The sequence below is a fragment of the Clarias gariepinus genome, chromosome 18, assembly GCF_024256425.1.
Source record: "Clarias gariepinus isolate MV-2021 ecotype Netherlands chromosome 18, CGAR_prim_01v2, whole genome shotgun sequence".
Classification (NCBI taxonomy): domain Eukaryota; kingdom Metazoa; phylum Chordata; class Actinopteri; order Siluriformes; family Clariidae; genus Clarias; species Clarias gariepinus.
Genome location: NC_071117.1, coordinates 2799928 through 2816647, shown reverse-complemented (window position 1 = coordinate 2816647; position 16720 = coordinate 2799928). Strand labels below are relative to the sequence as shown.

Here is a 16720-nt window from a genome sequence, read left to right as displayed (position 1 = left end):
TTGTTTACCCTCAGTCCCCCTCCCTCCACCATTTCATCACATCTCACTCCATCTGTCCCCAACACACACACACACACACACACACATATACGAACAACTGCTGTTTGATCTTAACAGGACAGTTCATGTAAAAGCTGAAAAAATTAAAATAAATGTTCTCTTTACACTGAGCAGTGTGTGTGTGTGTGTGTGTGTGTGTGTGTGTGTGTGTGTGTCTGAGTTGATGTGTGGTTGACTAGCAGTGGTCGTGCTGTGTGTCGTGTGGCGGCATGTGACCTCTGATCTCGTCCTGTGTTTAATCAGCACGAAGGTTCATCTCGTACAAACAGAGGGAAAGTCCAAAGTCTATCGGAGGGGGGGTGGTGTTCTAGGGAGTTGGTTAGGGTTGTTAGGGAGGTAGGGTTGGTTCTAGGGAGTCTGGGTCACTGAGTGTGTGTGTGTGTGTGTGTGTGTGTGTGTGTGTGTGTGTGTGTGTGTGTGTGTGTGTGTGTGTGCATGCATAGGAACGTGCCTTTAAGCATTTACAAGCCCCTCTCCACCTCTACCTTACTGTATATACTCTATATGTCTATATAATTTATATATGTAGATAAATTATCCATCTTTACCTCCGAGCACTGCTGAGTTCTGGTCCCTGATTGGTCAAGAGGTGCTGAACAATTCTCTCTAACAGCAGCTCTGAGCACAAGTTTATATTCATGCACTCGCTAATCTGCATGTCTTTGGACTGGGAGGGGGGAGGGGGGAGAAGGGGGGGACCCACCAAGCACACAGATCCCGAGGTGCGAATCAAACCCGGGACCTGGAGGTGCATGGTCACTACGCCACTGTGGTTTCTATAGCAACATGACATTCACAGGGACGTGTGCAGTGCGCGCTCTGCTAATGATGAGCAGGTTAAAGTGGATGTCATGGTGGACGGGTTGAGCTTTCTATGAATGTCATGTAGGGAAGGAGTCTCCAGTGTCAGCGCTGGGTAACAGTCAGAGGTAAAGGTATAACTCATATTTTTAAAGCTTATACATAATGGTTTAAAAGAAAGGCCATTTGCTTTATGTTTAAATAAATAAATAAATAACTATATAATCACATTCCAAGTGTCAATCATCAGAAACGAATGAATGAATGTTCAGGAACGATACAGTTCTGCACTACACTACTGTGTAAGGATGGGAAAACTCATCGAAATGAGATATATCACAATACAAATATGACGTGAAATATGTTTTGTATTTCATTGTATTGTGTTCTCATAAAGAATCTACAGATGATGTGATTTTTTCCATCTTATTGTAGACAGAAAGCGCACTCACCTTTTATACAGTGAAAGACTCATGGATTCTATACTTGAGAGTTTGAGAATTTAGTTCATTTTACCATATCAATTTATATTTTTCATTATAAGTTACAATCATGGATTTGAGAAATGTTATTTGCACTTTTTTTGTTTACATTATCAAACCTTTGCAAAGAAAAAGGGAAACAGGAATAAAGTGATAAATAAAATTTAAAAAAATTAAATAAGAAATAAATAAAGGACAAATATTCTCCAGTCATACACAGGTTCACATCTAGAGCACATCTGTACCTCCTACTAAAGGTTCTGTGAAGGTTTGGTCAAATTCCCAGGGGCTGTTTGGAACGACCCTGATGTGAGATGACGAACAGGGACCCACACGTGTCGCTTTTACCCTTCTTTCTCCAAAAATTTCATCAAAATCCCAGTTTGACTTAAACACCCTTTGTAGAGCTAAGTATATTTTGATGATATTCTTGTTGTTGTATGTAACTTGTCTTTATTTAATAAGATCATGTCACTGCATAGCTACACTGTATAAAAGGGGAAAATGTAACAATGCAATTTTCTTGAAAAAAAATCATTTGTCCCAAATAAAATAAAATCCTAAATAAAGTGTATCTAATATTAAAACAATACCCCCCCCCCCCCCACCAACCTTCATTTCCTTCTAGTGTCGTCCAATGTGTATAACAGCTCAGAGCACCAGCTGGAGTCGACTCTTTCAGCTTATTGAAATAAGACAACCCTTGCATTGTTTGGGATTAAATATTTGTTGCAAATGTTTATATACCCAAGGGGAACCATATTTGGCAAAAAAAAAAAAAAGAATTTGTATAATTCTTATAAATTCTTATAAAAAAAAATCTAAGTTCCTGCTCACATTTTACATGACTATAACAGAGAAGGTCATGATAATAAAAATAATATTGAACTTATTTAACATTACAGTTGCTGTACATCAGAACAATGAAAGTAGCTGCAATTCATAATATTACCACTAGATGGCATTTCTGTCATTTCGTCATTCCTGATTAACCACATCATGAGCCTTAAACAGCCCAAGCACTGATTAGAGTTCATTATTTCTTTTAAAATAAGATTAAAGTTTTTAGAGTTAACGGATGAGTTTGAACAGGAAGTTCCTCACAGAGTGAAATCTGATCCGTGTTCCGGTCCGATCCACCACGGATACATCCTACAGCCTGAACTTAGAAGTTTCAAACCAACACTATATAGAAACTCTATATGTATTATTGCATTGTATACTTTCTCTCTCTTTTTCTCTTTTACACACACATACACATTATCCTAGAAATTAGCCCAAGTGTGTTTGTGTTGCTTTTCCACTGAACCATCTATAATTGGAGGTAAATATTCCTGATTTTGCCTACAACCTTAACCTTAACGTCACGAACCTAACCAGTCAAATCATTTGCCTCTTTAAGCTTTTCCTATGCAAAATGCAGAAATGTGTGCTGTGTTGATAAACAATCAACAAAAATCCATTTTAGTTTATTTTTCTAAGGTGGACCTAAGGAGCATATATATATATATATAGAGAGAGAGAGAGAACATATATTTAAAAAAATAAACTAATATTTTCAAATATCTTATAAACCTTTGATCAGATGATTTCTCCAGTGATTATTACATTTTACCTGCTACAATATTTTTAACCTTGACTGGCGCTATGAGGATCTTCTCATTTTGCGAGGACTCATGGTTGTGGAATCATTTACCATGTTTCAGAAGATTACAATTACTGCATCAAGACAAAAACTAAGGAAATAAAGCTGAAGTGACTGGAATTGGATTAAGAGCCAACTTGGGTTAAGTTTTTAGTCCCTGTAAAAATAGTGCTGAACCCTCAACTTCACAAGGTAATCAGAAAAACCTCCTGAATGATTGTGATGAAAGATCACTTAAAGACCTTGTGAAGTGGCATGGTCAAAAATGTCCAGTAGAAATCAGAGCTATGTTTAATAGTGAAAGTAAGGGCATTTCCCAACATGCAAACACAATTTGATGAGAACAAGATTGGGATTAATCCCAGCTGTGTGTCCTTGAGAAAAGCTTGAGTCTTGTTTGTGAGACTCATCAGAAAAAAAGGCTTCACTTTGCTAGGGAGCATAAAGATTGGACTTTGGAGTGATGGAAAAAGGTCATGTGACCTGACGAGTCCAGATGACCATATCATAATAAGAAGGGAAGCGCATGAAGCAATGTACCCATCATGGATAGTGTCCACTTTACAAGCCTCTGGAGGCAGTGTTATGATCCTCTCCAGTTCTCAAAATGTTTCTGGAGGTGTCAAGGACATGATACACAGATCAGTAAAAGGACAAGAAAATCCTGGAGTTTATCTAAATTCCTTGTACGTGTTTCATGAAACAAGTGCTCTCACATTCAGCCTAAGACTTTGCTAGCTGTTATGCAAATTATTGCTTTCTGTACTGTATAAGAAAATGTTTAAAAATGTTGCAGGTAAAAAAAAACACAATTATAATGAAAAAGCAGTGTTTTATGTCATACATATACAAAACGTGGTTGTACTGTACATTAAGTTATCCCTAGCGGGGATCACTTAATTATCTGTCTGACTGTGTGTCTGTCTGGTGAACCACAGGGTTAAGTACCGGGGCCGTTCATGTTGCACATACCAGACTTTTTCTTCCTGTTCTTCCCAGCATATGTACAATACTTAAGATTTTAAAAAGGTTTGTGTTGACTCAGCTAAGAACTCCTTTACACACAACAAAGAACTTAGGATTATGAAAGAAGTCAGCTTGCACAGTACGCAAGTTTATCTTGGATGTGTGCTCGGAAACATTCTTGAATGAAGAACAGAAAATCTCTGTGGTTTAATGGAAGCTACTGGCCATGAATCACTCTTGCTTTGAATCATGAGGTGAATCACTTTGGCCTTCTGAGTGGCAGACTAAAGATGGATGTTATGAGTCATTTAACACACTGTTCTTTGAGTTGTGTTGCGTTATGTTTGAGGGTTTGGACAGACACACAAAAGCTTGGATGTGCTGCCATGACTGGAGGATCTGCAGAAGAACCTTTTCACATTGTCAAGAAAATATGAGCAAGAACAACAAAACACTTAAAAACTTTTTTTTCTTTTTTATCTTTGTGTTTTGGACTTTTATCAAAAATGCAATCTCCATCTGAAGAATTTCATTACAGAGTGATGATATCCAGAAACTCTGTTTTGGACTTTTGGAAGAGTAAGTGGGTAATAACTTTTTCCAAGCATCTGATTGAGCAATATGGATTTCCAGTTAGGGTTCTATTGCCACCTGTTGGTTTGGCATGATCTTAACAGCATGTTTTTTTGCATTTCCATGTGGACAAAGATTTTCAAAGTTCTTCAGAAGCACGGTATTACTAGCAGGTCTGGCTGGTAAACAATCTTCTTCAAAAGTTAGTACCCCCCTATTTTAATATTAAGTGTTTTTGTGTAAAAAGAAAAAAAATGAATGCTTTTGTTGCTAAAGATGGAACTACAAGCTATTAAATCAGGAGGTACTTTGTATTGCCCATGTGATTTTTTATTTTTTTGGTTTCACTTTTGTTTAAGAAATAATGGTACAGTAAGAACGAAAATGTTATCTGAGTTATCTATGTTAGCTATTAATTTAAGGTCTTATTTTCCTAATACTAATACATATTATGTCACAAAACGCAGAGAATTAGGGAGCACAACATTTGAACATGACTGTACTTGATATAGTGTTTCTTCTTTTCCTTCAAGAACAAATACATTAAATAAAAGTCATTTTTAGGACATATATAAGGCTAATGAAAAATATATTTGTGTGGTTTTGTGGAACTGAGATCAACAGCACCACCTTTGGTCACAAGAAACATATGAAGAAGCTGGGGTTGATTTCTTTCACTGTGAATGAACTGTTGATTTTGTACAGATGTATCTCAGTATGGTGTATAAATTAATGCCAGCGCCAAGCCATTAATAAAGCAGAACTCAATAAAATCCTAACCAGCACAGTGGGCTTGTCTGGATCTGCTGTAAACTGAAAGGAAGTAAGAAAAATCAAGACATACAAACTGTTTACACAAAGCACATGAGCTGAAAAATACAGTATGGAAGATTCTGATCAAGTCAAGCATGAATTCACGTTACTAATTAGCCCCAATTAGCTCAGAGAAGCTCCTCGTTTCTTTGCCTGTGCTCTTGGAGCTCCTCCTCCTTCTCAGGATGCAAGCAAAGAAAACAAGGGTAGGATTAGACAAATGTAGAAACTCTTCATTTAGGAATTTTGAAAGCTTTTTTGCATAGTCCTGTAGATGTGAACGCTTCTTTTCAAATCTTGTCAATCACCGGCACAGACTGGAGTGTGTCCCGGTATAAAGCCTTTCAGAATTGCAGCTCATTTCATACAGCGTTGAAGAGACCAACATCAAGAGACCAAAAGGACACGAAGAATGATGAGGAAGGAGCAAATAATTGTAAAAGATCTGATTACTCGGGTGTGAGACGGCATGAAGGAAATGAGCTGTAAATCCCAAAGCAACGCGCCCTAGTGATTAGTTTGTAATATTTGTCACTCCCAAACCTTTAATTTCATTTCGTCTTTCATTGCTGGAAAAAAATGACAAAGATTTCACGTGTAATTTTGTCTGATTGAATGATGCATATTTCATTCATTTTTCCATTTCTTTTTGGTAAATGTTAGAACACTGAAGGTAAGGACAGAAATCACCCTGCATACCCCATGGACACTTTTTGCTCTCCTTGATGACGTAATCTCCAGTTTTGTTTTTTACACCTGGCCCTTGAAATATTTTCCTCATCAGGGCACCGCTGCAAAATTAAGATGCAAGCAAGCATGAATTTTTATTCGGTTAATATAATTTATCATGGGTCAGTACTCTTTGACCCGAGCACCTCCTGTCCTCCTAGGAACCGCATGCAGGCATAATGCAAGTACATTGATCAGTCATAACATACTGTACAAAGCCCTGTATTGTGTAGTTTCCCCGTCTACCACTGGGGTGGCTCTGGCCCTTTGGGGGTGCGGTGGTGTCAGGCACCAGGACGTTGGCAGCAGTTTCTTTTGGGTGCTATTTATTGTGGAATCAGGCCTCTGTGGATCGGATTTGTTTGTCTGGTGATTCTATTCGTGCTTGAGCGGATTGGTAACTCCAGAATTTGGAGGACCTGTGGCTTCTCTGTCCCAGTGCATGGTTTGGTGCAGTGCAGTGGGTGTTCTGGTGCCTTTTTTATTGTGATCTGATCAGCAGAGTCCAGTATTGTGTAGGGTCACCTTGTGCCCACGGGGTGGCTCTCACTTTTCAGGGTGTGGCTCTGAGGGTGTGCTGGCACAAGGACGTTGGCAGTGGATCTTTTGGCTGGTGTGGGTTGTTGGGTGGGGCCTCTGTGGATCGGATTTGTTTGTCCAGTGATTTCATTTGCACTTGGTTGTATTGAGATCCAACTCTTTGCATGCTGGGCTCTGTGCATGGTGGGCTGTGGTAGACTGGGGGTTCAGACTTGTGGCTTTTTCCTCTAAATTGTGCATTGACTTTTCTTTGGAATCAGATTTGACAGGCTGGCATTTGGTCTCTATGGGCTTAAGTGAGCCTTGGGTGTCCATGATCCTGTAGCCTATCAATGCTCATGTGTTAATGTTTTAATAAGACTGATTGGTATATACAGGGACTTGTATAAAAGGACGTGGAATGAGTCCCCAGAGTCAGTGCTCTGACCTGGAAACAATGACCCCACCACCATATAACAAGACTATAACAAAAGTGTGTTTTATTCTTCCATTTAATGACTGTTTATCATTTGCACCCACATGTGTTGGTGTACAATCACTGACTAGAACACAAAGTCACTCCTGAGTATTTATAAACTACTGTACCCCTGGTCAAAGGATAAATAATGGCAGATGGGAAAATATGAGCAGTTAGTTTCTAACTGTACTCTAGCATAGGTAGGTGTGTCAGTTATGTTAGTTTTGGAAGAAGCAGAAGAAGAAAAAAACCCTGCATGACTGTTGTACCTCCTACCCTGGTACCAGAGACACACTGCGCTCTCCTGCACCGTCCTGGTCTGCATGTAAATGTATTTTTTAACATGCAAAACTCCCCAGAGCTGGCAGCTGACATCGATTGAGCAGATTTCCATGGCAAGACTCCCAGAGATGGATTTTAATAACAGGTCACCCCATGCAAACAAGCAACAATGGACTCCATGAAAAAAAAAAAAAGGTTGGATGTGGAGAATCCGGGAGGAATAGAAGAAACAATGCATTCTGGGAAACAGGTTGGCAGGTACCGGATCCATTCAGAATGAGGGAGAGGAACAAGAGGAGAAGGAGGAAGAGGAGGAGGAAGAAGAAGAAGAGGAAGACCTTTAAGATAACAGTGTTGCCAGATTTAGGATTTTTAACCCTTCCTGAAACCATATCACATAGATTAGTTTGCAAAACATGACTTTAGCTTGGCCGTCCTTATTTACATTAGATTTTTATAATGGGAAATTTCTGGTTTGGGTATGCAAAAATATTGGCACCTCCTAAGGTTTCCTTACAGCTTAAAAGAGAGCTGCGAATAAACTGTAGCCTTGAACTGATAATATTGTTTATAATAAAGGACAATGTGTATCAATGTAATACAAAATTATATAATATGGTACAATATGAAATCTCAAGATGTAAGCAGATTTTTTTTTCTTTGTATCAAATAATAGACTAATTATAAGTGATTTATGATTGCTGTTATTATTTTGGTTTATATGTGTGTGTGTGTGTGTGTGTGTGTGTGTGTGTGTGTGTGTGACAGAGAGAGAGATGAAAAAAATTAACCAAGCCAAGAAATCTGGCAACCCGTACAAATTGAAAAAAAAAAAAAAAAACACTTGGCAAAAATATTGGCACCCCTAAGGTCTTCTTACAGATCCTAAGAGAGCTGCAAAAAGATTGCAGTCTTGACCTGATGATATTGCTTGTAATAAAGGACAAAGAGCAAATATTGAGCAGGTGCATGGAAAAATATTTTATAGACCCATGTGCAATTTTTCCCATGTCTACTATCAAATCCTGTGTAATATAATATAATATAATATAATATAATATAATATAATATAATATAATATTATTTAATTTAATTTAATTTAATTTAATTTAATTTAATTTAATATAATATAATATAATATAATATAATATAATATAGCATTGTCATCATCGTCTATACCACTTTATTCTGTATACAGGGTCTCAGGGGGCGGAGTCTATCCCAGGAGACTTAGGGCACAGGGTGGGGTACACCCTGGACAAGGTGCCAATACATCACAGGGCACACACACACACACACACACACACAATCACACAAACACACACACCACCATTTACACACTACGGAAATTTGTGAATGCCAATTAGCTTAATTTGTGTGGTTTTGCAAGGCGGGAGGAAACCGGAGAACCTGGAGGAAACCCACCGAGCACGAGGGGAAGATACAAATGAACCCGGACCCTGGAGGTGCGAGATGACAGTGCTGACCACCACGGCACCATGCTGTCATAATAGAATAAAATAGAATAGAATAGAATATGAATAGAATGGAATATGAATTATTTTAAATATAAGTAATTATAATTGATTTATGATTGCTGACTGAGCAGATACTGAATTCAGTGTGTATGTTAGATAGATAGATAGATAGATAGATAGATAGATAGATAGATAGATAGATAGATAGATAGAAATCACACCACTGCAATAATAATAATAATAATATGGAGGAAGCCACGCAATCTGGCAACCCTGCGCGAATGAGATAAACGTCGCTCTCTTCAATCTGGCAACCCTGAGCCTCCCCGTCGCGCGGACAGACAGGAGCGCAGCGCAGCGCGCGCACCTCCATGCCGACACCACGGACACGGACACGATCTCGCGGACTGGGGTGTGAATTCCGAGCTCGCGCGCGCGCCCGTGTGCTCTGCGCTCCGCTCCGATGATGCTGATGATAAAAGCGGGGGATTTATATATACATTATTCTTTTTCTTCTGGATGGAGGATCAAAGCCGAGTGTGTGTGTGTGTGTGTGTGTGTGTCCACTGACTGACTGACTGGCCTGGGCGGATCATGCATGCACAGAGTCCGGCTCTCTCTCAGTAACGCTCAGAGGTCTTATTTATAGATCATAATAATAATAATAATAATAATCATCCTTCCTGTGGGTTTTAACCTTGATATGTATTGAGGCTTGCGCTGCATGCAGGAGAGTGTGTGTGACAGGGAGAGAGAGTGTGTGTGAGGAGGTGTTCTGGTGTGTGTGTGTGTGTGTGTGTGTGATGCTGGTGTAGGAGACTCCAATGCGCCATGCGCTCTCTCTCATCACCCTCACCCTCATCAGCACCCCTGTCTCTTCTGTCCCCCACGATCTGAGTCCTGTCTCACCTTAACCTCATCCTTTCTGTCCTTTTCTCACCCCCCCCCCCCCCCTGCTGTTTATTCTCACCCCACACTCTCTATTCTGGCGCATCATTAATCCCCTTATCATTAGTTGTTTATTTTTTTATTTATTTTTTTAAGGACTTTTATTTACATTCCTAAGACACATCTGGTGACTCTGGAGACACATCTGGCGGCGGGTGCGTGCGTGTGTGCGCGTCTGGATGGGTTTTTGGCGTCTATAAAATGGCCGACTAAAGAGTCTGGATTCTATTATTGTCATTATTTCTAAGACAATTTGCATCCATCTATCTATCTGTATAGAAACATTCCTGTTTACACACGTATATAGATATAGATAGATATATATATGGATAGATAGATTTTGGAATATAAATATTTGCCCCCCTCCGACTACCCCCCCCCCCTCTACACCACCCCCGGATGCCATAAGGTGGGGATTTTACCCCCCATGCCCAGCGTGCGCGCTCCAGGAAGATGGCGGCTTATTAAACTTTAATGTTTATGCGCTCGAGCCCAAAGAAGAGGAGAGAAGAAGGACTGAAGAGAAGAGGAGGAAAAGAGAAGGAGGAGGATAATGGAGGACTGATGCTAAAGCCAAAAGAGGGAGGATACAGGAGAAAGGTAGGAACAGCACTGCCTCTCTCTCTCTCACACACACACACACACACACACACATATACACATGCACAATGTATTGACAGAAGGAAAGATGAAGAAAGATGGAGGATGGAAGGAGGGACAGGCTGGTGGAGAGGGAGAGAGAGAGAGAGACTGATAGAGAGAGAGAGGTGCGAATTGAGAGAAATAGAAGGAGAGATGGAGGAGAGATAGAGATGGAGCAAACGATTAACAATATGAGTCAGGGACGAAGATGGAGAGAAATGGACAGATAGAAGAAGCAAGATAGAAATTCAGTACACATAAATTTTATTTATACACGCTTTTAACAAAGTAGCTTTACAGAATCAAAAGAATTTTATGGAAATTTTTATGTAACATGAAAACATGTGTATAAATCGTAATGGTCAGATCGTCCCTGATGAACGAGTCGAGGGTGACGGTGCTGAGGGAAAAACTCCCTGAGATGGTAACAGGAAGGAACCTTGAGAGGAACCAGACTCAACAGGGAACCCATCGTCATCTGGGTGATAACGGATAGCAGGGATTGATCTGCACTCATACTGTGTGTTAGGAGGCTGGAGGTTCAGTAGAACAGGAGATGTGGAGAAGGTCATATGGAGTCCAGAAATTATGGAGTTAAATAGAAATGAAATGATTGGCATAAATAAGACACTAATGTAACTGGATGAAGAAAGAGAGATGGAACTGGAGATAAAGAGAGAATGATGGAGAGACTGACTGAAAAAGTGAGAGAGCGAGACAGAGAGAGAGAGAGAAAGAGATGAAGGATGGAGAGAGAAGCCTGGTAGAGACAGAGGTGTGAAGTGAGAGAAATAGAAGGAGAGATGGAGGAGAGATAGAGACGGAATAAACGATTAACAATATGAGTCAGGGACGGAGATGGAGAGAAATGGACAGATAGAAGAAGCAAAATAGAAATGATTGGGATAATTAAGACACTAATGGTGTAAATGGATAGAGAGAGATAGGGAGAGAGAGAGAGAGAGAGAGAGAGGCGCCGCTCCGTTCAGATCATTTAACTGCCGGTTTATCAGCTGCACTGCCATCATAGTGTGTGTAATTAGCTGATGATTGACAGGTGGTCAGCAGGGTAGTGTGTCACACACACGCACACACACACACACACGCGCACACACACACACACACACATATACATACACACACAGAGTGCTATGTTCAGGCATAGAGTGGTAATTACTATATAATGATATCAACAGCTGGAACACACAGACAGATCAATACATACATGTGCACATGTGGAGAGACTATGAGGCAGACAGACAGGCAGACAGGCAGGCAGGCAGACAGACAGATAGATAGATAGATAGATAGATAGATAGATAGATAGATAGATAGATAGATCAACCAATCGACAGAGACACAGACAGAGAATGAAAACAATACATAGACAGACAGATAGGCAGAGAGACACAGACAGAGAAACAAACAGACAGGGAGACAAACAAAGACACAGATATGGAGACAGTCAGACAGAGTCACAGACGGATAGCCAGATAGACAGACAGAGACCCATACAGGCAGAGAGAGACACAGACAGATGGACAGAAAGACAGACAGGTAGGCAGACAGAGACACAGACAGAGCGACAAACAGATACATGCGGGCAGACAAAGACCCAGACAGAACGAAACGAAGACAGATAGACAGACAGACACATACAGACACTCTACAGACAGACAGAAACAGAAACGCAGATAGAGAAACAAAGAGAACAATAGAAACACAGACAAAGAGACGGTCAGACAGAGACCAAAACAGAGAGATATGGAGACAGACACAATCAGGCAGACAGAAATACAGACAGAGAAACAGACAGATGACAGAGAGAAACAGACATACATTCAGACATAGACACAGACAGACCGAAACACAGACAGAGAGACAGACAGACCAATAAAGACACAGGCAGACTGAAACCCTGGCAGAGAAAAAGACAGACATACAAAGACATCTACAGACAGACAAAAAGACAGAAACCCATACAGGTGGACAGAGAGACAGACATGCAAACAGACATAGACACTCTACAGACAGACAGAAACGCAGATAGAGAAACAAAAAAACAACAAAAAAACAGAGACAGTCAGACAGAGACCAAAACAGAGAGAGAGATGGAGACAGACACAGTCAGGCAGACAGAAATACAGACAGAGAAACAGACAAACAGACAGACAGACAGACAGAAACACAGACATACATTCAGACATAGACACAGACAGACTGAAACACAGACAGAGAGACAGACAGACCAATAGAGACACAGATAAAGAGAAAGTCAGACGGGGACACAGACAGGCAGGCAGATAGACAGACAGACAGACCAATAAAGACACAGATAAAGAGAAAGTCAGACAGAGACACAGACAGGCAGGCAGATAGACAGACAGACAGACCAGTGGAGAGACAGACAGACTGAAACCCTGGCAGAGAGACAGACAGACATACAAAGACATCTACAGACAGACAGAGTCACAGACAGACAGACAGAGACCCATACAGGCAGGCGGACAGGGAGACAGACAGACAGACAGACCAGTAGAGAGACAGACAGACTGAAACCCTGGCAGAGAGACAGACAGACATACAAAGACATCTACAGACAGACAGACAGACAGACAGAGACCCATACAGGCAGGCGGACAGGGAGACAGACATACATACAGACATAGACACTCTATAGACAGACAGAAACACAGACAGAGAGACAGACAGACTAATAGAGACACAGATAAAGAGAAAGTCAGATGGGGACACAGACAGGCAGGCAGATAGACAGACAGACAGACCAATAGAGACACAGACAGACTGAAACAGAAAGACAGACATACATACAAAGACATCTACAGACAGACAGAGAGACAGACAGAGACACAGACAGAGAGACAGACAGAGAGACAGACAGAGAGACAGACAGAGACACAGACAGAGAGACAGACAGAGGCAGACGTGCTCTTCAGTAGTTTGGTTGATTTTGCACATGATCTTTTTATTATCAGAAAATAATTATTCAATACCATGTTACAGTGTGTTAGTTCTGGCACACAGTGTGTCCTTGTGTGTGTGTGTGTGTGTGTGTGTGTGTGTGTGTGTGTCTGTGTAAGAGTGTGTTTGTGTGCATGGTGTATATCAGCTGAACAAAGTGTGCGTTTCCTTCTGTACTTGGTTTCAGTCCCTTTGTGAGGACACTTAAAATTCATCTATTATTCTGAAAGTTACAGAACCGAAAAGATAGTTTGGATGTGTGCATATTTGTGTGTGTGTGTGTGTGTAAGTGTGTGTAGCATTGATGAGTATGGTGTGTTTGTTTGTGCCTGTACCACAGAGCGTGAATCGAGGAGGGAGGAATGAAATCAACAGGGGGTTTAATCATAGCAATTACTCTCCCACAACTGCCATTCGGTGTTGTTGTTTTGTGTATGTGTGTGTGTGTGTGTGTGTGTGTGTGTGAGAGAGAGAGAGAGAGAGAGAGAGAGAGAGATGATTACCCATCGCCCATCCTCTGGTTTGCATTCCAGCAGTTCAGTTCTTTTTATCCCGCGCCCCATCGGGTCACAACATCTAATTGTACAGCCTGAGGTTGTTTGTGTGTTTATTTTAGTTTGTTTGTTTATTTTCACTCACTGCCTTGGGACATTTTGACAAATTTTTATTTTGATAATTTTTAATTTTTTTCATATTAGGTTAAAATATTAATCAGCTTTAGGGCCATGACGACTTGTATATTTACAAAGTAATAGGAATTTGAGGATGAGCGTGCCTGGCCCTACCTCGGGAACTCTTTTACCTCGCTAGAAGTTACGAGCTCCATCTGTCGAGGAGTGTTGAGGAAAGTTTGCTAAGACCCCTTCACAGCGAGCGATTTTGGCGAGAATATTAGTGGAGCTTTCCTGGATCTCCTGGGCTCTCGCAGGGATCTTGGCAAATAGCAACGGAATTATTTGACATGTCAATTCCTTCTGTAGACTATTCACGAGAAAAAAAATCTATACATTTCTTTCATAGTGCTCTCCTGGCACTGGTGGACTCCCTCCCAGGCACTCCTGGGCATTCCCCAGAGTGGCAGGGGTCTCCTGGTTCTCTGTGTTGTGGATGGAGGAAGAGGAAAGAAACCCTCTGCAGCACTATGGCTGTTTTCCTCTGCATCCCTTTCGAGGTTCTCCCCAAGCTCTCCTCCTAGTCGTGGACCTCTCGTCAAGCGCATCTTGCTCCTCCTCGTTCCTGTACAGTATGTGCGCTCTTATCATTCACAAAACCATGAGATGGTTATTCCTTAACAGATATCCCTCATTCTCACCACACACTCATCGAGAACTCCTGGTCCTCATCAAAAGTCTCCTCACATCCCTATACCCATCTCTTCTAGGTCATGGAACGATCATTTCCTCGCTCTCTATGAGATTTGTCGAAACTCCTCCATGTATGAAAGGGTCTTAAAGTTGAACATCTTTAATAGTTTCCAAGGTAGCCTAAAGGAGTTTCATTCCACTAGTCAACACACTCAGTTAAAGATAAGGCAAATTCTGTCTATTGGAGAATATTTAAAATTTGTGTTTGTTTAAGATTTTATAGATGGTTTAAAAAGTAATCCAGATGAGATTACAGCCCTTCCACCTAGCGTTGAGGTTTATAGCGCTGAAGAAGTGGATTCAGGAATTGTACAGTGCATTTTGTTTCCTGAAGTCTCCATACAAGGGGTTACAAAGCATGACGTTTTTAACCTAGGCTGCTTTATATCCATACGCTAAGGGATCTTTAGTGGGTTTCATGCTAATTTTATTTAGAAAGAAAGTCAAAACCCTGAGAAAACCTACATTACAGCTTTATAGCGTGCTTTCTATTCGTATATAAGTCCTTGGATTCTGAAACAAACCGATGACCGACTTGACTTAGGGGTCTGTTCTTCTGGCAGTCCTGGGAGATCCTAGTGCAGAACATAACATCTGAGCTGCATGATATGCAACATCAGTAATAGCAGTAATGTGATTAGGTCAGTATTAGTGAAAGTGCGGTCATTACTCTTTTCATTCCTGGAAGGTTAACGTCCAGCAGTTCAGTGACTTCCTTGGTTCAAGAAACTGATCGAGCTGTCGTTAAACAGGAAAGCTGCCAAGGGGACGACCCCATTTTGAAGTGAAATTTGAACTTGAAGGGCTTATTTGTGGTCAGAAGAGTGCACTTGTTCATCACTATTAGCTTCCTCCTCTTCTACATACTGTATGTACACATATTCATCCAATTGTTCAGTGGTGTATTAAAATTCATTCTCAAACCCTTTACCCACCTCTTTTGCAATGTGCAACTCTGCATGCATTCAAGAAAAGAAGCATTGGTTAAAGTTCTTGTTTTTACAAGTAGTTACTGTAGTAATGAACTAAAAACTCAAAACACAGACTCTGTGTGATACAATACCCTGTAACAGCCTACGATACAGATAATTGATGAACTTTTAGTTTCATGCTTGAATCCTCATTTACTATAACAGCAGTCTATACGTCTCTCCAGCAGCCACTTTTTACATCTAAGTGTGAAATGTACTTGCAGTTAAACCATGAGTTGGCGAAGTCACCTGGAAACGCTGTGAGCTTGAATATATACTACGTGTGTTATCGGCTGATTCCAGTAGGGGGCACACCCGAGTGTGGCAGTTTTGCATGAAGTAAACAAAGATGGTGACTAGAGTACCTTAGTTTCTGTGTCAGCATCTCCTCCCAACTGTTTTGTTGCAGCGGTAAAGATATATTCAATTCCATTTTATTTATATAGAACTTTCAACAATTATACATTGTACAAAAGCAGCTTTACAGAATAAGTAAAACATATAGAAATAAGTAAAAAAAATAATCAGATTGTCCCAGATGAGAAAATCGAGGGCTATGGTGCCAAGGAAAAACTTCCTGAAGCTCCATGCAGCGAGAACTCTAGCAGAAGTGGGGGCACCTGTAATCGAAGTACAGTGTGTCGGATCATAAAACACTATCAGTTCCCTCAGGTACTCCGGTGCGAGACCATTTATTGCTTTATATGTCAAATGTAATATTTTAAAATCAAAGTCAAATTTCACCGAGAGCCAGTGTAGTGTGGATAAGATAGGGGTGATGTGCTCGTATCTTCTGGTTCTAGTCAGGACTCTTGCTGTACAGTACATGAACTTTAAATAAAAGCAACACAAGTGACATAACCCTGATCAGAGTCCGGTTGGTCATTTAGCACTTAAACTGAAAAGATATACCTCGGGCTTGTCACAGTGGTGTAGTTGTTAGCACTGTCACCTTGCAACCCAGAGTCCGGGTTCGATTACTGTCCA

General features: G+C 40.7%; 1 protein-coding gene across 3 annotated transcripts in view; it reads left to right on the top strand.

Annotated features, from left to right (window-relative positions):
* The first annotated feature begins 9180 nt into the window (after positions 1-9180).
* LOC128506296 (adhesion G protein-coupled receptor L1-like) overlaps positions 9181-16720 on the top strand; it is a 54491-nt gene continuing 46951 nt past the window's right edge. For all 3 annotated transcript variants that reach the window (XM_053476675.1, XM_053476677.1, XM_053476674.1), the window contains exon 1: positions 9181-10374. The gene's annotated coding sequence lies outside the window, so the exon portion shown is untranslated. The remainder of the gene's footprint in view (positions 10375-16720) is intronic.